The sequence below is a fragment of the Aedes albopictus genome, chromosome 2, assembly GCF_035046485.1.
Source record: "Aedes albopictus strain Foshan chromosome 2, AalbF5, whole genome shotgun sequence".
Classification (NCBI taxonomy): domain Eukaryota; kingdom Metazoa; phylum Arthropoda; class Insecta; order Diptera; family Culicidae; genus Aedes; species Aedes albopictus.
In genome coordinates this window covers 496,226,182-496,247,477 of record NC_085137.1, presented here as the reverse complement: position 1 = coordinate 496,247,477, position 21,296 = coordinate 496,226,182, and the positions used below count along the sequence as shown (strand labels likewise).

The following is a 21,296-nucleotide window of genomic DNA, read 5'->3' as shown; positions in this document are numbered from 1 at the left end:
TTTTGCTCAAACAGCATCAAATTAGGCAAGGAATCATAATACCCACGCTTTTTGTACCATTTCATTGCAGAAACAGAGAACTGACCTTCTCACCATACTAAAATTCAGCTCATTACTACAAATCTAGTACTACACCGAACGTGCCCCATTCCTAAAAGAATTCTTACAAAAAATCATCTCAAAGTTTATCCAGGTATTCCTTTCCGAATTCCTTCTAAACTTTTTGTAGGAATTTCTTCAAAGGTTCCTTCGAAGATTCTTGCAAAATTAAAATCCTGAAAAGGATAGTTGTAGGAATTCCTACAACTATCCTTTTCAGGATTTGCATTTCTCTCCATAAAGATAATAGCGAAAAAAATAGCAAAGACGGCTAATACGGTTATTAGCTGTCTTAGGAAATAGTCTGCTTCTCGAGGAAGTTTTTACTCCTATTGTTAACCCTGTTGATGTTGTGTTTTTTGCACCACGATGGCGTAGTGCACATTCATCGTGCCTGTCTGTGCCTGACCCCAATATCCTACTAGGCTAGGCTCCTACTGTGCTAATGACCCCAATATCCTACTAGGGTCAACAGTGACCGCTGACCGGAAACACGTGACTCGATCAAACGAATTTTGAATCTACAATAGATTTGGCGCGCATTTCTGTACTAAACATATTTTTGTCGCTTTGAAAATACCCCTGAATGTAGGCACAGTACTGTTCGATTGTGTCAAATGCAACTTTTAGACCACCGCTCACACACACATTCGAGGCGTCGTCGCCGTCTCTGCGCGCGGGCGAAGAGCATGAATGATTTAAAATTCCTCTCTTGAATGGAAAGAAAGGATGTAGCGTCGCGTCGCGCGTTTGCTTGCGTCCAGAGTGCTAATACAACCATAATCTGTGTGTCTGGCTGGCTGAAGTCCGGCCCGAAGAAGAACGACGTCGCCTCGCCTCGCCAGTCTGGTCGTGAGCTACAAATCAAGCGGTATCGTGTGTGACTGTCTCCGCGCGTCGTCATCGTGAAGGAAAAAAGTGATCCACCACCACCGCAGAAGTTTGTGGGAAAGAAGAAGCTTGAAACGTCGGGCGCTGTTTTCGGGATTTTCTCGATCGGTTAGTGCTGTTTTGTGCAAATTAGACGGTTTGAAGTGACGTGTACAGGTGCGGTGATGTTTTGCGTGTAAATTTCCCGCTGATTGGTTTGGGCTTGTGACGGAAATTGACACTGAAAAGTGCAGATGGATTTTTTTTCGCATCGCCTGGAAGGAAGATTTTTCTTCCTTTTTTCTTCTGCTCGCTGGCTGGCTGGCTGGCTGGCTAGCTGCCTCGCCCGCTTGCTGTCGCTCGAACATCATCCAGCAACGAGAAGAAGCACCGCGTCGCGCCGCCTCTGCTGTGACTGTGTTCTACTGCGTCCGTCCGTTGTCGTCGTCGACGTCGCTTGTTATGTGATTGTAGTCGTGTGACAGCCAGGCACCGCTGGAGTTTTGTTGTTCTTGGTGTGTTTGCTGTTGATATTGGTTGACAGATATTGCTTCTTCCGAGAGATTTTGTGCATCATCAGCAAGATTGTGATCAATTGTTGGACTGAGGTGATCGGTTCTTGAATGAATTCATTGATCATGATTCATCATCTTGAAGTGATTCTGATAAAAGCCGAAATCCAGGAATAACAGATGGAATTATTTAGGGGTTGATTTTGATGCCCTTTATGTTCACTTCCACCACGACATTGAATGTAATTTCGTGCTTCATCGTCGTCAATCCATTAAGGGGAAGAACGGTAAGAATCAGGGTTGCCAGAATGTCTCGGAACAAATAGTTGGACGGATGGGGAAAATATAATTTAGTCATGTATGTGCATAATTTGGACATGCACGGTGCTGTTTGACTTGTTTCGAAGAGCTAATAAAAATAAATTCATCTGAATATCCATTGTTGGGTCAATCAGACACTATTCTTATTTGAACAAAGTCATAAATCAGGGTTCGTTGTAACCGTTTATGAACTATTCTTGAGAATTTGCGGGTTAAGCGCCACTCAAAGGAAGACCAGAATTTGCCCGACTTTGCCTGAGACGATTTCACTCAGGGACGGTTTTGAACGGTTCTTGGTAAACGGCAGATTTTTTCGCACACAAACTTAACTCCAACTCTTTCACAGGCTAAAAAAAAACTTAGGGAAACCAGAAGGAATTCTTACTCATCCGACAAAAGTAACGGGACTAAAACGTAACAGAAGGTAGTAAGTATGTTAATTCAATTAAGCGATGTGAAACGTAACGGAACTAGACGGAATTTCAAACGTTCTATGTACTATTTATGCCCTTCTCAATCATTGCATTAATTTGTACACAGGCAAGCGGCAAAAGTTAACCTGCAATTTATTCGTTACAAGAAAATACAGGATCGTGAACTAGTGGATCATCTGCTGAAGATCATTAGAGATTTCAATTTGAACTCAGGTATGAAAACAGTGGACAGCTGACAAATTGGATGATTACGAAAACTTACAATTCAGGTTTTGTTGTTTGCCCCGACATCAGATCAGTCAAACTATACCAATAGGATGCAGTCCCACTATGTTTCAAGCAATTTTGGAGTGTACTTGTAAAATGCTCCAAGAAAAACCACGTGTCAATATTTATATTTTCTGAGATAGTCAAACTGTGCTTATCTTGTTTGGAAATGCATTTTCTCTTAAGCAATTGGCTTCTTTAGCGGTGTTGAGATAATTCCATATTCTGAATCTGCATGCGAAACTGAGCCGAAATCCAATTTTTCATGAATTTTGGTGCCCGGGAACCTATTTAAAAATCAATTTGAAGTTTGTATGGGAGCAATTTGGCGAATCACCCCTCGTCGCATTTTGTACTGGGTGGAGCTGTCAAACAGTTACCCAGCTGTCAAAAGGTGATTTCAAAAAATCTCTTTGAAGTTGATTTTAGGTACCAAAATAAAGTTCTAAAAATCTGAAAAAAATCATAGTGGCTCAGAAAAAGGTGCTCTTTCGTATAAAATGAAAAAAATCGATACATTTTTCTTAATTTAAAAACCCAATTGGTCGGTTGAGACGAAGTTGTTTATATTGTATTGAGTCCCTGGTCATTGTTGAGTTCGATGAAATAAAAACGCGGACAATCTAGCAAGACAGGTTGCAGCATTGAGTTTGGTTAGCTCCGAACTCTTCTGTAGAGTTCCTGAGTGTGCTCTTAGAATGACACTTAAAACCTGATAAAGTCTATGGTAGAATCTAATTGAAATGCCACGGATACCTCTAGAGACTAGCGAACAGGTTTATAAGACAGTGCAGCAGAAATCAGGGCCATACTTAATCTGAACAAAAGCGATGTCAGGGTAATAATCGGTCTGATGACTAGCCACTGCCAAAGCAGGTATCACTTAAATAAGATTTAAAATAGACAAGAAAAACGTGGAAACAACGAAACTTCTGAACACATACTATACAAATACACAACTTATTCAATTTAGGGTCGCCCATATTATGAAAAGGGTTATTAGAGCCTCCCTCACGATATTTGGCAAAGCAATTCGGGTAACCGACTTTATAAAACATGTTGAGCCTACTTGGGATCAAATGTTGCATCAACAGATGCCTATCGCACTGGGATCGTTTTCAGCCAGCTGCACAGACTGAACGAAATTTTACACTAGACAAGGAACACACGGAGCATGCTTCAGTGTATACGGAGAAAAAACTATTCTCACGAAAAGTTTCAACGTCAGGAGCGTTAATCGAATCCTCACTCCACAGCATGATGCGATTAGAAGTTTGATGAACCTAACCACACAGCTACGAGGCTCCACCCAAACAAGATTAATATTAATTGTCATGATTGGATAATATTTTTAGTTCTGCTCTGGATTGTCGGCTCTGGTAATGTCAATTTCAATCAAAATTCTTTGTAAGAAAACCGGAAAAAATGAATTACGAACAAAACAGTTCAATGTACTGCCATAACTGTTTTCAAGAAATTTCCGTAAGTATTTGTAATAGAAAAATGATGGATGAACTTCTGATGCAGGAAACCAGTGAATAATGTTTGCAAAATAATGAAGATCGAAAAGAGTTCAATAGTCTATTTTACGAAACGACAACAGTGTTGATGTTGATATTAACACTCACGGGCTTGGGCGCAACCTCCTGTCAAATTTTCATTCATGAAATGAGCGATCAGCTGATCCGAAACGTCTCGTAAAATGGCTCATTATGAGTTGAAGAAGCAGCGAGCGAATACAGCATAAGACATTCTGTTGAGACTCTTATTGGATGTTTAGATCTGTATCCTGAGCTGCATTTTTAGTAGAGGAGGGGGTGTCATTGATACAAGACAGTACCAGCTCATTTGGATTGCAGTCAGCCTAATTAAGTGGCGTCTCGTAACCTCACATTTAACCTGTTTAACAATGCTATTACAACTTTAGATAATTTAGGATTCAAATCAAATTTGAAATGGACGTAAATAGCTAAGCTCGTCGTTTTCTCTTTTTTTTACGAAATACTTAATTCAGAAAATTCAAGTATTTACACTTGTTGAACGGGTACATTTAAGGATAGGGAATCATCACTGGCGTAATCATCAATCTTGTCATTGCTGATGCATAACGTCAACTCTAAATCCGAATATATACTTCCCCAAAATTTTGAACTACATATCCGGCCATTTGAAAAGTACATATCTGATTAGCTTGAACAAGCATGCTTCTGTCTCTGTAGGGCTTATCTGTATCCCACGCACATCAACACCCTTATCATAAAAAAACAAACCTCAGGCTATCTGTTAAGGGTGTTGATGTTGTTACGGATTTTTTTTTTGAATTTTTGTTATGAAAAAGAACTGTATGAAATTATCTTGTTTTATATGTTATAGTAAAAGTATCCCTGTTCGTCATTGTGCATTTGTAGTACTCCGGAATAGAATAGGCTCATGAGATGTAGCCAATTTTGGATTGTCTATATTTTGGCCATTTTGGACAATAACACTAGTTTACAAAATAAAACGAAAGTCGTGAAGTTCTGTCAACGACCAAAATATTTGAAGCATAGCGCTGATTTCGAAACCGACCTTCAAAAAATTTGAAGTAGAACAGTTTTTGAGTTTTAGCTCAATATCGAGCTTTATAACTTTTCAAAATATGTAATTTACTAAAATTCAAATATATTGCATTTTGTTCAACCAATTTAAAAACTTGTTTCCATAAATTAAAAGCTGAGTACAATACCATTCGATCATCCGAATACAGGTTTTGCGTCAGATTGATGAAATTCAAAATATGGGCGAGTTTTTGGGAAGATATCCTTAAATTTTAGCAAAATTCCCTAATTTTATTGAAAAATTCTTTTTCGACGTTTATTTGACATATCATATGTTGGCGAGTTACAGTAAAAAATTCAGCTCAATCGGAGCATTGCATACGGAGAATGAGATGTGTGAAGTGAGCGACTTTGCTTAAAAATAGAACAAAAATCGATTTCAAATCATCAACCTTGTATGGAAAGTCGTAAAAATTTCCGCTCTACTGTAATTTTTTTCCTTCGAGTTTCCGAACTCAGGGCATGATTCTTTTTTTTTTGGTAGAGTGACCAGGTGGAGCTGCAGGACAGCTAATAGCAAAGCTTGGACCCTTTCCCAACTTTCCCCCTACTATGACCAATACTCACGATGGACTGGACGATGTCGTCAACTTGAGCAAGGTGTGTAGTAATTAGTATTGGGTCGTAGTAGTTTTTCAAAATACTGTGTTTTAACTATTCCCATCGCACTAGTGTTTTGACCGAATGGAAGCTCCAAAGATGAATTAATAATTGAACAATATTTCAATAATTGAACATCTCCGTGGTCACTGGACAACATTCAGAGAGAAAAAAGGCTGTCTATGTTAACGCCTTCAAAGAACTCTTCCTGAGAAATCTTACAAAGAAGAGCAAACAAAAAATATGTCATAGCTATTTTTTAAAGATTTGATATTTCTGAAAATTATTCGGAGACAGCTACCAGAGCTAGCGTTTTTAGTCGATATGGGCAACTAGTTTTTCTGACAGCTTCTCCAAACAATAATCAAATAATATACTAAGTTATTTTATAATACATTCTGAAAAATTATTTCAAGCTGATTACCAATAGTGTCAATAGCCGATGTTAGTCATTGACAGCACCAGCATCATCCCCAAATAACTCTCATATTAGTGTTAGATAACACTTATTGAGCTTCCATTCGATGTTGTAAATCAGTCAAACCCTATATGTCAAAATATAGTCTATAATGTGTCGAATTGTGTTATTAATTTCGCTAGTCGTCTTCTGCATATCTGTGATCATCTCAGTCCAAAGTATTCTTATATCCATCGTAACCCTTAACATTGCCAACCGTCCCAAGTCCTAAAAAAACATGTAACCAAATTCCTGCTTTTTTTTGGTCAGTGTTATAATACCGTCTAAAAAAAAGTTCAGTCAGCTGATCTTTGTGTCAAAAATAAAAATGATAAAGATAAAGATTATTTGCCAACTTTTATATATTCATCCCTACAACATAACACCTATAAAAATAACAGGACTGGTAGCAAAACATGATGCTCAAAATAGTTAATTTAGTGACCAATTTCTCGAAAATAGTGACCAAATAGTGACTTACAGATAGGGTATATGTACCATTCCTTGGCCTAATTTGCAAGCCGCATTGACAATTTTGACCATAACTCATGAATTAATAGCACTAGAAGTAATATATCGACCCTATTACACACTCTAGGCAATGCATGTTTCACCAATTGGAAGTAAATTAACGTAAATATTCAAGAATTTACTTAATTAAGTTGAAAAGATTCGATGCGATGGTATGCAACGTTGGTCTATGGTACAAAAATTGGCCTATTAGTGGATACAACGTTGGCCTATTGCTTTCCATGCACTAGAACCACTTATTATCTCATTTTTTCAATATTTCTGCTGAAGTATTATCACTGTTTGTTCACCAATCTTACTTGTACATTACATTTTCGGAGCCAAATTTTCAAAAAACTGTAAATTAATTAGTTAAACTTAAGTTCTTTCTTAATTTATTAACGAAAACATCGCAACCCTTTATTGTGTTATATTTTTACAGTCACCGTAAAAAAATCTTTCTTCCTGTTCGTTCTTTATGGTTCTTACGTAAGCAATCATGTTGACGTCACTTTATCGGTGTTGTTGACGTCTTTTTACTGATGGGCCAAGATTTGGGTACATAGCAAGGATGGCAGAAAATCACTTCAAGCGATAAATGATACAGGATACGAATAATCCAAGACAGCCTTGTTCTTGCAGTAGCATGATGCCGACGCCTCACACCGTGCTCGTATCACAGAACAATTTAATCATCTGATGCACGCTTTATCGCGTGATGACCCGTTATCGGATCATGTTACAAGTCATGATAAATTTTTATTCATCACATTGCTTGCCACTTATGCACCCGTGAGCCGCATTCATGATGCGAAATAATACGTTCATCAGCATATCTGGAAGTTAAATCACCAAGAATGCTCAAAAAGTGAATGAAATCCCTAATTTATCATTTCGACTTCATGATAACGATCGCATCGCGCCCGCACATGCCGAGCGAATCATTCTTCTCGGACCGAAGTTTGTTACGATGCTTGACGACAAAATGTTATCGTTGTTGCTATGATCGCGCGATGCCGTTCGACCGCGACACATTCGAAATCTGATCATGATCACTAGATTTCCATCCTTGGTACATAGTGAAAAAAATGTCCTCAATATTCGGCCCACATTCAATTTGTAAAATATTTATTATTCGTTGAAAACGAATATACAAGTTTCAAAATAGCGTCTTTGACCGTCACATCAAATGTTCAGTTATTGAAAAGTCAGTTCGAAATGTTCCAGAATCATGCCATTTATGATCATGTGTATAGACTACCCACTAAGTCGAAGAATCATGGCGTCTACGAAAGCTAAACAAAGTGACATTTTCATTCAATTTTAATGCTCCAAAGTGCTAAAATTGAAACAAAATGTAACAGTTGCTTGCCGCATAGCTTTTCCGATATCCAGTTATGCGTGTTTGTTTGAGTTTTTCGTTAACGTTGAGATAGGCCGAACGAGGAGAGTATGCCAACGAAGCATCCCGATACCCTACCAAAAAAGTGACTAAATACAGTATGCGGCAGGAAAAAATGCGAAAGTGTTTTTCAACTTCAAACCTCATTTTCGTCCATTTGACGTTAACCAATCTATGTTTCAACGTTCCATGATCTCTAATAGGCTAGTTTTCTGAAAAGTAAATTAAAAAAAAATCCATTTTGGTCACTAACATTTACAGGGCGGCGCCTGAAACTGAAGACAATCAAAATTTTTAAACCGCAGAAAAGTACACAGGTCGCTAAATTTCGTATCTGGCAAAACAAATTTTTTAATTTGCTCTACAATATCATCAAATATATGTACTTATTTCATCTAGTATGTGAAACTACATGGCTCTGGATCAGTTTGGTCTGGTTGTTCATCGAATTTAAGCAAATTTTGTTACTGTTATAGTCATTTTGTTTAATGACCATTGGGCGCGCAGTTTTTTGATACCCGCTTATTAGGCTTACATTATCACATGTTAAACATCAAATATGTTTATTTTTATTTTGCAGTGCTAGAATATAGACATTGACTGATACACTGTCATGGAAAAATAGTCATATACATCCCAAATTTAGCGTGCAATAGTGCCTTGAACTTTTCGCATTTTTTCCTGCCGCACCCTGTAGTGACTTTTAGCACACAACAAAATATTAGTGACTAGGAATTGTTGGACGTACTTTATTCAGAAAATCTTGGAGTATCGCATAATGAATATTTTTTAAAGAAAACTTTCACGCCTATTCCAAAAAAATGTACAAAATCGCACGTATATTCAATTTTCTGCATATATTATGCAACACTAGATTGATCCAGATAGGCAAGAGGCTGACGAACGTAAGTAGATGTGTTGACCACGTTAACTCTTAAGTCGGTAACGGCAGAAACCCTTTTGGAAACCATTAATTGAATTACTTAGAAAATTCTTGATGAAGTTATTAGAAGAAGTTAAAACGGACACCATTGAGTGATTTTTCGACCAAACTCTGATTGGTGAATACATTCTTGGCGATTTTATCTAAGGAATTGAAGAAGAAACGCTCAGAGGTTTATTGAACGAGTTTCTGAATAGATTTCTATGAACACATTTATTGCGGGTATTTTTTTCCGTACTTGTAGACTGATTTCAGAGGAACATCTTGGAGAGATATTTGTTAAATTTTCCAAGAAAGAAAATAAAAATATTACAACTTTCGTCGTTTGTGGCAGTGCACCCAAGGGAAAGACAATGCTTCGAATGTGGAATTTCTTATGAAAACTTGTTGGATGATTTTTTGACGAAATTCATGACGAAAACATATGCAAAGAAAATGAATGACTAAATTTGAGTACGAATTTCTCAGGTATGATTTTTTGAATAATTTTGCAAGAATCCCTTCAAAACAAAAAAAAAATGTGGAAACCAATAATAGTAAGGAATAAGGCAATTTTGATGGAATTCTTGAAGTATTTCTCGGCGTACCTCCTTCGAAAAAATCTGAAAAATTCCAGAGAAAAAATCAACTACCATTCTGAATGTCCAAAGCAATGTTAGATGAACTTGTAACAGAATTTTAAATTTCTTTTGAATATCTCACATTTAAAGAGTCTATGATGAAATTCTCAAAATATTTACAGGCTTGACCATTCACTTCCTGGCGGATTCTTCGCGACATTACGGGAGAAGTAATTTGGCTTTTTGATGACTAGATTATCTGCAAATCTGGAAAGTTTAGGTTGGGTAGTCTCAGGTTCAATCGAATAGTTATATTTTTTCCTTCATCAGGCTATTCAATATACATATTTACCTTCTTCTTTTTCAGGGAACCAGTGTGATTAGCTATCGTTTTCGATAACCTTTATAAATGTATGATCTGTCAGAATGAAATTAAAACATCAGAAACAGTTTCTGTTGTTAAAATTTGTCTGTGAAAAACAAACAGTCAAACTTTTTGGGAAATATCATCTCGGATATTTCTCAAGGAGTTTTGTTATAAATCATTCAGGACTTCTACAAAACCATACTGAAAGACCAATGAATATGATCCGAAAGCCGAGTTATTCTTGTTTGAGTTTTTTTAATGAAAATATTTCAGAAATATTGTAAAAAATATTCCAGGTATTCTAAAAGGATTAAACCACTATTATTCAGGATTGCATTTGTCAGACATTCCTCAAAGAATGTTCAAGCAATGTCCAGGAACTTTCAGAATATCATACGGAAGATCTTGCAAGAAATTCAGAAATTAGTACATATATTTATATTGCAGCAACACTAAAAATCTTGTGTCCTGCTGACTGAAAATTTTAACATGAACTCCGCCCAGAGTTTCAGCAAGATTTCTTAAAATACTAAAGTAATTTTACCAGCAGTTAAAAAACTAATAATCAAAGTCAGTCTTTGTACAAAGGTGATTGATGAATTTGTCAACAGACCTACTACATACTATACATTTTATCGTCTCCAGCTTGATTTTTAACTATTTTCAATGTCAACTCTTGTTTTACTTACTAGCTAGATTTCAGGACATTGAAAATAGTTGAAAATAGTGACTTTTTAACAGAAAAAGTGACTTTAGTTGAAAAGTCCTGAAAATAGTGACTTTATAGTGACTTACACGAAAATAGTGACCAAGTCACTAAATAGTGACTCGCTACCAGGCCTGAAATAAGGAAAATACAAATATTAACTCATTTCTAAAATTAACAGTTTTATCTTTACCTAATCAGTCCATAATTTTCTAATGGTAATAAATTGAATTGTTCACATACCCTAATCTGTAAAGCTGTAAGTCATTTTATCCTAGCGTCTCCTGTCCTGTGTACTTTCGAATTCAAGTGATGAATGATGAGTGTAACGCAGAGACCTCCCCTACCCACTATTGCGTTACGTTAAATTTAACAATTATTGTTGAATTTGAGAAAATACAAAGAATGCAAAGAGTAGGTCTATGCAAGCTGAATTATAACTTGTCGTAGACTTGTGATAAATGCACAACGGATACTCCTTTGGTTCCCATTAGCACTTACGGCCGATTCCTTCACTTGCGCTCAACTCGTAAACCAGATATATCTAGCTCAAAGTCCAAGCGATGGTGAATAAACTGGCGCTAAAGTGCAAATGGGTTAAGCCCTCCCATCGCGTCAAGATCGAATATCCAGGGGGAGGGAGTTTTCGAACTCAGGGCATGATTCTACACCAAATATGATCATCAGCTTACCGAGTTCAAAAATGCTGTAAACTAGTGTAATCATCCAAAAGTCAAGCAAACCGTTCCCTAACAGGGACATCAAAATGTAGACGGCTTATATGAGATGTCGAATCAAGGGCCTAATTCTTCTTTGCACAGATAACGCTCGAGCAAAAAAAAAAGACAAAACCCAAGGCCATCTTTGTCTTCCTCATCCAGAACTGTCATTATGATCTGAGCATTGTGAAACCGTGCAATGAAGAATTTGGATTGGTTTTCCTAGACAAAAACAAGCAATAAAAGCAGCAACAGATGCTGCAAACTAAAAAGGCGAACTGCCAAACAAAACACAATGACTAATGGACCAAGAACAATTATGAAACCTCGTCATCCTAAGATAGGATATTGTTATTCTTTAGGATAATCTGGCACATTTATGTTTATTTTTGTGTTGTATCAATTTTGATTTATATGCAATGTAGTCCACTTGTGCAGTTGTTTTATTGTACATTTGTAGTGTTCTGTTCCACTAAAATAAAATAGAGCATTTGTAGGGTTCCATATTATTCTTGTAAGGGCAATAATGCAAACAAAGATGTTTGGAGAAATTCTAACAAGTATTTCAGAAGTCGTTACAATTTAAGAACTTTAAGGACAGACTTGTTACAAATCCCAAAATGACTATCACAATGGCCGGCTTTGGCACCTACTCACGATTTTGAGCGCACAAATCTCTTCGTAAACAAAACCAGCACACCTGATCTTCTTAATTAAGGCTTTTGACAAGTAAGCAAGAATAAAACAAAAAGGGTACTGTTGTTTGAAGCATGCTTTTTGATATTCGTGCGTCTGAAGTTCTGATGCACTGTTGTTGATGCGGGATTTCAAGACGTTTATTCTTAAGTAGTTTTTACTGAAGTTCACTTTAATTTTATTATTGAAAAAAAGTACTGATGATTTGTTAGAGTTTGCCAAACCGAAGGTAGAAGTTATCGTTTTTAAGTGTATGAACTAGTTCTACTGAACTAGGTAAAATACATGTAAGATAAGTTAGAAGTTGTCCTGAAACAACTTCAAAAATTATTGCCGTTGAAGTTCTAACTTCTTCTTTTTGGCGTAACGTCTCAGCTGATGATGAACATCCTCTTACTTTATCTTTTTGCTCATCAGAAGTATATCAGTACCAGAAAAAATATCCGTGATGGCAACCCTGCTCCAGAACAACATGCTCGCGAGCCACACACAGGGGTGGAGGTTTCTTATGTTGAAATGACGACTGTTTGTGTTGGTGTGACTTCTCCTCGGGTCGGGTGACTCAATTACACCAACCAAAATCCGTAGCACATCGCGGGCAGAGGAACAAGGAAACACAAGGATTGCAAACGACATGGTGGCCTTCTTTTGGAAAGGGTAAGGGATAAGGATCAGAGGGAAGGGCGTAGGATCCGTAGGATGCATTTCGTTTCGTTGCGATACCCGTCAAGTTTCGAAACTTTTCGTTCTGAAACAAAACATTTTTGCGGTGCAGCAACATCGGTCTCGGTTTCGAAACCCGACTGCATTTTATTGCAATCGAGCGCATCAGCACATACCTGCCTGCCTCATAAACATAAAGTCGTCCGTCAGCCAACACCCTTAAATTGCATGTCGACCGGCGATGGTCGATGGTCGATGACGAGGGTTTGGTCATCGCACGCAAAAAAGTTTGGCTGGCTTGTTGGCACCTATCAACAAAGTACCCACTAAATCCGCAACTCAGTGCAAAACCATATGAACGGATGCGGAGAAAAAAGAAAAAATCAAGGTTACAACAAACCATACTGCGGGTTTCTTTCCGCCGACGAAGACGACTGAATGTGCGGTGCCATTTTTTCTACCACCCAACCAAGATTGAAAGTTTTCCTTCTTTGGGCGATGCCATGGTATGGTAGGTACTATACATGCCTACCCAGTTACTTGGTGTCTTTTCGTTGTGCAATGCTGAATTATTGTTTTCACTTGCCGCCATTTAGGAAAGGGGGACTACCTACTGCTTCTGCAATAGTCACAACACAACAGCTTAGGCCTCTAGAGGGGTTTACGAGTTGGTACAAATGTGTGATGTGTGGCCGCCACCGGGGAAGAAAATGTGGGTTGTGTGAATTAGGAATACCCAGTTTGATTTTTTTGAATGGATAGAGATGGGACGACTATGATAAAGCAGCTTTTTGTCATCGATATTTTTGGGTTGCCTAATGAAGTACGTGAGTTGATTCAAATTGGAGATTGATTTTCAGAAAACAAGTATTGAATGAGAAATGTGGACGAGAGAGCTTGTTGCAGATCATTAGAAGTACACTTGCGACACTTGCGGTACAATCGATTTACCATTCAGTTCATACTGAGTGATTTGGAATAAATTAATCACTAACTTTTGAGTCGTATTCGAAAGATTCTGCAGAGATCTCGTCCGTATCTGCTTGGTTGTGCCTGAACCTCCATGCTGACGGGAGACTTTAATTTCTCAGCTGGAGCCGTCCAATCTTGATAGTTGACCCTAAGAAGACTTCAGTATGACAATGTTAAACACTGGGGAAGTCATACGAGTGGCATCTGGTGCAATAGAGGACTGTCCTAGAGACATCCCATTGATTCTCTAATTCTATTAGAGATCATCCATAGAGGGTTATCCTGGAGCCCCATGGTTGTGTTCAGTCGATCGTATTTTGTTTTCTTATGTATCATATCTTTTGGTATTTCCTATTATTTAACTAAGCACATTGATAGGCACATTGGCGTGACGTCTACGTGACTGGAACAAAACCTGCTTCTCAGGGTTATACGATCAGTTCAGTTCCACAGTTATAGACTGCTTCAGAAGTTATAAATACACTATCGTTTAACTGTTATTTTGATTTGAGAGCGATATCTAGAAAAGTTCCTACTAGGTGATGTAGATAATATTCTAGCAATACCAAGCAATCTAATAATACCAGCTTCGTTGCCATTTCGCGCAAAAGATAAGAAACCGGACTCTTTCTTGAACTTTTGCCCAGATTCATCCGAAACTAATGTTGAAGCATTTTGTTATTTGCACAATAAATACTGCTATTCATTTCTAGGGATTATTTCTAACCAGAGCCCCCGATTGGGTAGAGTGTAGTGAATTCCGAATCATCGAATCCGCCGAATCAAAATTTAGCGGATTTGGCACTCTTTTGGTAGGGTATGTGTGCCATCAGTAATCTCACGCTCCCATATTCATCCTAATTGAACACCAGCGATTACGGCACCGATTGATTCCGTTCTTTTTGTTTTCATGGGTGCTCACTTCTAACAAAAAATACAAAAATAATAAACAAAACAAACAGCGCTTCAATCCTTTGTTTTTCGTAGGATGAAAATGGGAGCCACATGCTTAATAAGGGAACCAATACCCTACCTATACTTTCCTGTCCCAATTCTGAGCCAGTTTTCAATAGTTGCAAGATACCAAATCAGATCAGAACATCACCCAAACGTTATGCTTCTGAATCAAAGGCAACAGACGTTTATTTCGACATCATTAAACGTAAATTCCTCCGTTTAAGTAGGGTAATTTTCCAATTGTTGCACGGCTAAAAACTCGCCTATTGTTGCACACTCCATGTTATTCTTATTAGGTGTGCAACAATTGGGGAATTTTTAACCGTGCAACAATTGGCAAATTACCCTAGGTGTCGATTCAGAGACCGCATTCACACATTTCCTATCGTATGAGATACTTTCTTTGGAAACTTCAACAAGTTTTTTTTTTCTCTTAACCTTTCAGGACACGCGCCATCAAGCAACCGAAACTGCACACGCTCGTGCTGTTGACGACGAGCGAGCATTTTTGGTAGTGTTGTACTTTTTATAACAACGCGCGTCCTGAAGGGTTAAAATGTTCAGAAACACCTCTTTGCTTGCGACAATGCGATGTATGAAACACTAGTCCTAATTTTACGGTTTTCAACATCTTAACGGTATAGCCATGCGTCGTATCCGGATGTTTTACTGTTTTGTGCTAAATTATTTCGCGCTCGTGTTCTTGATTCGATGCGTCTTTTTCGAAATGAATGAGAGTATAGCCACAGTGTGGTATGGCCGTCTGTTTATTCTTGCACAAATACGTTAGTATGTGTATAGAGGTGTTATTACGAAAGTACCCGGGCCGAAGTTGGGCGCCATTATTACGGAAATATAACATATTATAGTAGAACACTACAAATGTGTAATAAATTAGGGCATTACATTTGGACATACGCATACAACACAGAACATATGTATACTTTGCTCTGTTATCCTAGGGGAAGGGGATATCATTTTCCGAACCCAGGATAACGAGGTTTCATAATTGTTGTTAATCCATCAGTCAATCCTGTATTAATATTTCATCTGGCTGGTCGCCTTTTTGTTCACAGCGTTAGTTGCTTTCATAGCTTGAGTTTTGTCTAGGAATTTCTAATCCTAAAGGGGTACACTGATTCGAGTTTCAATACGAGACGTTTACATTTTGATGTCCCTGTTAGGGACCGATTTCTCTATCTGATAGTTGATTTTTGCCCGAAGTGACCTGAAAGAATAGAAGGGATACTGCCGATATTTCATAATGCTCTAAGACACTAGAGCGCTGTAAATGTGAATCAAACTTGTGGAGATGTTACAGGTGAAAATGGAACATGAGACACAAAAAGAAAACTTGTAATAATGATCATAGAAATATTCAGGGTAAAAACCGGGAATCCTCAGGGAATATCTTGAATGTTCAGGGAATAGACAATATTGGCTTGTATGATTAAAAAGTTGCGAACTTTATAACATGCAGATCTTCTCAAAAGTAGGGTTCACAGAGTTTACTACATGGTATGATTGAAACATTTTTGAAAATGTTGTGTTAGTGAATCCATCTAGATATTCTGCTACAAGGATTCTTTTCCAGAAATTTTGCCAGGGTTTTTTCTCGAACTTCTTCGGAATTACCTTTTGGAATGCCTACCAGGATTTCTCACAAGATTCCTTTTGCATTTTTTACGCCAGTTTTCTAGGTATTCATTTTTGAATTTCTCCCACAGAATCATCCGGATTCCTACCAGTATTTTGTTCAAGATTCGAACATTTATTTACGGAATTCTTTTTTGAGAATCAACCAGAATTCCTGATTTCCAATTGATTTCTTCTGGAGTTTTTCACAAAGGTCCTACAGCATTTCGCTGATGTTGCTTCGGAATTTCTCTTAGAGTTTCTCTCGGATTTTCTCTTGAAGATTTTCTGCCATCCCTTCCGGTGTTCCTCTTGGGACATCCTCAGGAGATCTTCACATGATTTCTCCTACCGTTGGCACAGGAGTTATTTCGGAGATTACTAGAGCCCCTTGAAGGATTTTTAAGGAGTTTTTCACGAACTTTCTGCAAGAGTTCCTCCCGAGATGCCTTTCGAAGTTATTTTTAAAATACTTAAAGAAACTTCCGTGAGGTTTCATCTATAGATTCTTCCTGGATTTCAGCTGGGATATTTCCCAAAGGTCCTCGCGGGATTTCTTTTAAAGTTTCACCTGAGATTTCCATCAGAGTTTCTCCCGAGACTCTCAGAAGATTGCTCCTGGTGTTGGTCCTGGGATTTCTCTGAGTTTTTCTAAATTTACCCTGGACTTTCCGGAGTCCCTTTTGGTATTTTTACAGAAGCTGCTGCTGTTATTTCTCATAGGGTTCTCTCCGTGGTTTCTTTCAGAGCCTTTTCTAGGATTTTCCTCGTATGTGTTTACAGAATTTCTTGCAGTATGCACACCTATTTGCAGCAGTACCTTAGACTATTTTTTTTACAGATTTTCATGGAATATTCCCAGAGCTCTTCCCGGAATCCCAACCAGAAATTGTCCCGAGATTCTAGATGCTCTTTTTAGGATTTCTGTAATAGTTTTTCCAGGTTTTTTTTCTGGCAGATATTTCTCAAAGAGTTTTTCTCGGAATGGCTTCTGGAATGAGTTATCAGATTCCTTGTCTGAAATTCCTGGAGAAATATCAGAAGGAAGCCAGATGAAATCTCTCGAAAAATTCTGCAAAGACGTATTGGAGATATCTCGAGAAGAACTTCAAAAGACATCTCGAGAAAAACTGGTACACCTTGGAAAAAATTCTGGGAGTAATTCCGGGAGGAAATATTAAGGAAATTCACGAAAGAACTCTGAAAATTTTTGAGAAATCCCGCGATCAAATCCTTGAGAAATATCGGAAAGCTATCCCGAAACCATTAAAAAATTCCCGAAGGAACTTATAGGAAAGAATAGATTTTGGAATGATCACCGGGAGGAATCCAGCGAATAACTCTGGAATCATATCTGGAAAACCGCTGAAAGGTATTCCGGAAGGTACACTAGCAGAGACCCCGTAAAAAAAACTTCTCTACTTCTGTACATGGAAAATCTGGAAATATTCCTTAACATATGTTTGTGTTACATATATTCGAAGAAGTTTTACATAAAAGAATTCAGTGGTTTGGTAAAAGTTTTGTGAATAATAAATCTTGCGTAGTTTTTTTCTTAAAATGTTTACAGAATCAATCGGTGCCGTAATCGTTCAGTTTATGTATTGGACAAATTTGGGACCATAACATTAATTTACTAATGGGCACGGTGACCTTAATTCATTTCAAAGTTGAATTACCACATTGCAATCATTGACCTTTGCCACAAAGTTTGTCCAACAAGTGAGTAGATTCTGAAGTAAATCGTTTATCAATTAAGAAGTTACGATTTTATCCACAACTTCTATGAAGACAGTTGTCTTGAATATTCATTGTATAATACTGAACATATTGACCTCAAAAGTTCAAAAGCTAAAACAGTTGGTGTTCAGCTGCTTGACAGTTCCTTTATAAGGATAACAACTGTTGCCACAGCTGTAAACAAATACATACTACATCCAAGTACGTTCTAAGCAATTTCTTGGTTTTATCACGGATTCAAGTCGGGTTTATGGTCATCGGATCTGCAATAAAATCAAAAAGGTACACTAGAACTGAGTGGTAAACCTCAAAGAAATTACATTTACTACGCAAGCGCGCTTCTTTTCATCCTACTTTAACTCGTCCTCTTATGTTACGTCCCAACTGGGATAAAACCTATTTTTCAGCTTAGTGTTGTGTGAGCACTTCCTCAGTTATTTACTGAATGTTTTTTTTTTGCTAACGTCCATTCTGCATTTGTGCATTTCTGCACATATCGTGTGGCAGTCACGAAAATTCTCTCCAGGCTAAAGGAAGTTGAAAAAATTTCCATTGTGAAATTTGTTAGGACCGACCGAGATTCGAATCCTTCACCCCCAGTATGGTATTGCTGAATGCCCGTGCGTTTACTGCTTCGGTTATATGGGCTCTCATCTTATTCTATTACAATTATAAACGAAAATGTCAAGTGTAATTGAACTTTGCCAACTTCAACTGCTACGTTAAGGCGGTGTGTAGTCATTTCCGAGATGGCGTTTAGTAAGCATACCCGAGCAGAAGGGAATAACAACAGCATAAGGAGCTGTGTTATTTTGGCAAAATAACTGAATAATAGAATCGATTATTTTTAAGTTATTAACATAACATATTGTGTTATACATTTGTCTGTCATAAGCAGCAAAATAACAAATATTATAACAGAAAAATATTCCTGGAAAACCATTTTAATAACTTGTTTTGTTAGTTTCAATAACAACTTAGTAACAGTGAATCCGGAAAGTATGTCAATAACACACTTTGATATTAATATGTTATTGATAATAATCGGAGAGCAAAATTTGTTATTTGATATCAACTTCAGTTTTTAATTCATTCTAGAATATTTGAAGTTGGTTCACTACAACGCAAGATAATTGAACTTTGGTAATTTCTATATTTTCAAATAATACGAGCTTCGCCTTCCAGCTGTAATTTATAAACTGTTCTACTTTAATTGTTATCGGAGCACGGTTTTGAAATCAACACGTAATTACGCTTGAAAAAATTTGGTCGTCGATAGAAAATTGTGAATTTTGTTCGTTCCTCCTGGATTCTACAAAGATTCCTCCAAAAAATTTGCTAAAATTTCTCCAATACTTCCTCTGTTGATTTCCAGGACCTTAAACATCAATTTCTGCAATATTTTTTTTCTGAAATTCCTCCATCGATTTCTCTAAGGATTCCGTCAGAAATTTCTTCTGTGTTTATCAAGGGACTTCTATGAGGATTTTTTCAGGAATTTGTCCTATAATTCTTCCAGAAATTCGTCGACAGATTTCGTCATAATCTTTTCCATAAATTGATCCGAAAAATCTTAAACAAATTTCTGCGAGAGGTCTTCTACGGAATCTTTCACGGATTTTCAAAGACTCCTCTAGATATTCCTCCAGAATTATGCATAAAATCCCTTCAAGGATTTCTTCAGAATTTCCTGTGATCATTTGTCCCGAAGTTCATCTTAATATTTCTCTGAAAATTTCTTTGAGGACTTCACCTGGAATTTTTTCGAAGGATTCTCCAAGAATTTTTCAAAAGATTCTTCATAGAATTCCAATAATTTCTCAGAAGAGTTACTTTTGGAATTTCTAAAAAAAAAATCGCTAGGAATTCTTTCGCGACTTATCTAGGGATTTATCGAAGGTTCCTCCAGAACTTTCAAATGTTTTTCCGAAGAGTATTTAAGGAATTCTTCAGAGGATTCGTTCAGAAATCTTCTCAACTGAATACAAAAATGAAACAAAACAAAGGGAGAGGTCATAATTGTCGAATTGTTGTTTTAATTTCAAAACTTGATACTGTTATGCTGTTGTTGATAAATTGATCAATAGTACAACAATAACAAAACTGGTACTTCAACAAAACATGAAAACATGTTATTGAAATGGAAGAGACGAACCAGCCAAGGGCTGAAAGTCTCTCTAATAAAGACAAATCAATCAATCAATTATTGAAATGTAATTTAATGAAGGTATATCAATAGCTTGATTATAACAAAATGAGATTGTCCAACAAAATTAGTTATGGAAAAGTTACGCCTTGGTAATTTAATAATAACAAAACAAGATATAAAAACAGGTTATGTGATTTCGTAGTTATTAATTTGCTATTCTTCTCTGCTCGGGTATCATCTCTCTGTTGTTGTTGTTTCTTCATGAATAATGCAAATATCTGCACCAGTCGTTTGAATCTATGCTACTGCCAGGGTGGCCACCGAACCGGGAAAAACGGGAAAATCGGGAAAAAGACGGGAATTCGGAACGACCGGGAAAAAAGCGGGAAAAAGCCGGGAATTTGGAATGATTACCGGGAAAATTGTTGTTAAGAGTAACTTGATGTGCATATTTGAATGTTTACACCTCATCGAAAATCTGCAAAATCAAAACCAATCCAAAATACTCCTGGGATACTTCTTCGAAATCCCAAGGAATTCGCCTGTGCAATCACTTGGAATTTCCTTAAAACAGAACTTGGGATTCTTCAAGAAGTTTCTTCTAGAATTCCTCTAGGATTTTGTACCGCTTGATTATCTCTTGGAATTCGATGAGATTTTTTCGAGGAAAGAGTTTCTTACATCTGAGATTTTTTCAAAAGTTACTTTTTGGATTAACCCGTGTCCTTTCTTAAATTTATTCTAGTTTTTTTTTCAGGGAATCTTTCCGAAATTTCATCAGGAATCTTAATAGATAAGGAAATCATAACCACTAAACTGGGTTTTAATCAAGACAACCTATTGCAATTTATTCAAGAGTTCCTTTTAAGATTCATCAAGATTTCCCTTCCGCAATTGTAACAGGTGTTGCTCCAATCTTCAAAATTTCCTACGGGAGTTCTTCCCAGATTATTTTTTTGAAATCCCTCCAGAAAATTTTTCCTTTTCTTCCTGGAGCTTCCTCTGGGGTTTCCCTAGAATTTTCTTCTGGAATTCCTCCGAAAGCTTTTTTTTAGAAATCAATCGGTAGTTCTTTCTGGGATTCTTTACAGAGTTTCTTCTGGTATTCCTCCAAGATATC

At 37.2% G+C, this 21,296-nt stretch overlaps 1 protein-coding gene across 9 annotated transcripts in view; it reads left to right on the top strand.

Annotated features, from left to right (window-relative positions):
* The first annotated feature begins 722 nt into the window (after positions 1–722).
* Positions 723–21,296, top strand: part of LOC109408584 (septin-7) — a 184,515-nt gene continuing 163,941 nt past the window's right edge. For 2 of the 9 annotated variants that reach the window (XM_062854313.1, XM_062854317.1), the window contains exon 1: positions 734–1,098. The gene's annotated coding sequence lies outside the window, so the exon portion shown is untranslated. Of the gene's footprint in view, positions 1,147–21,296 lie in introns of all 9 variants that reach the window. The other 7 variants (XM_062854312.1, XM_062854308.1, XM_062854310.1 and 4 more) reach the window with 7 other exon arrangements.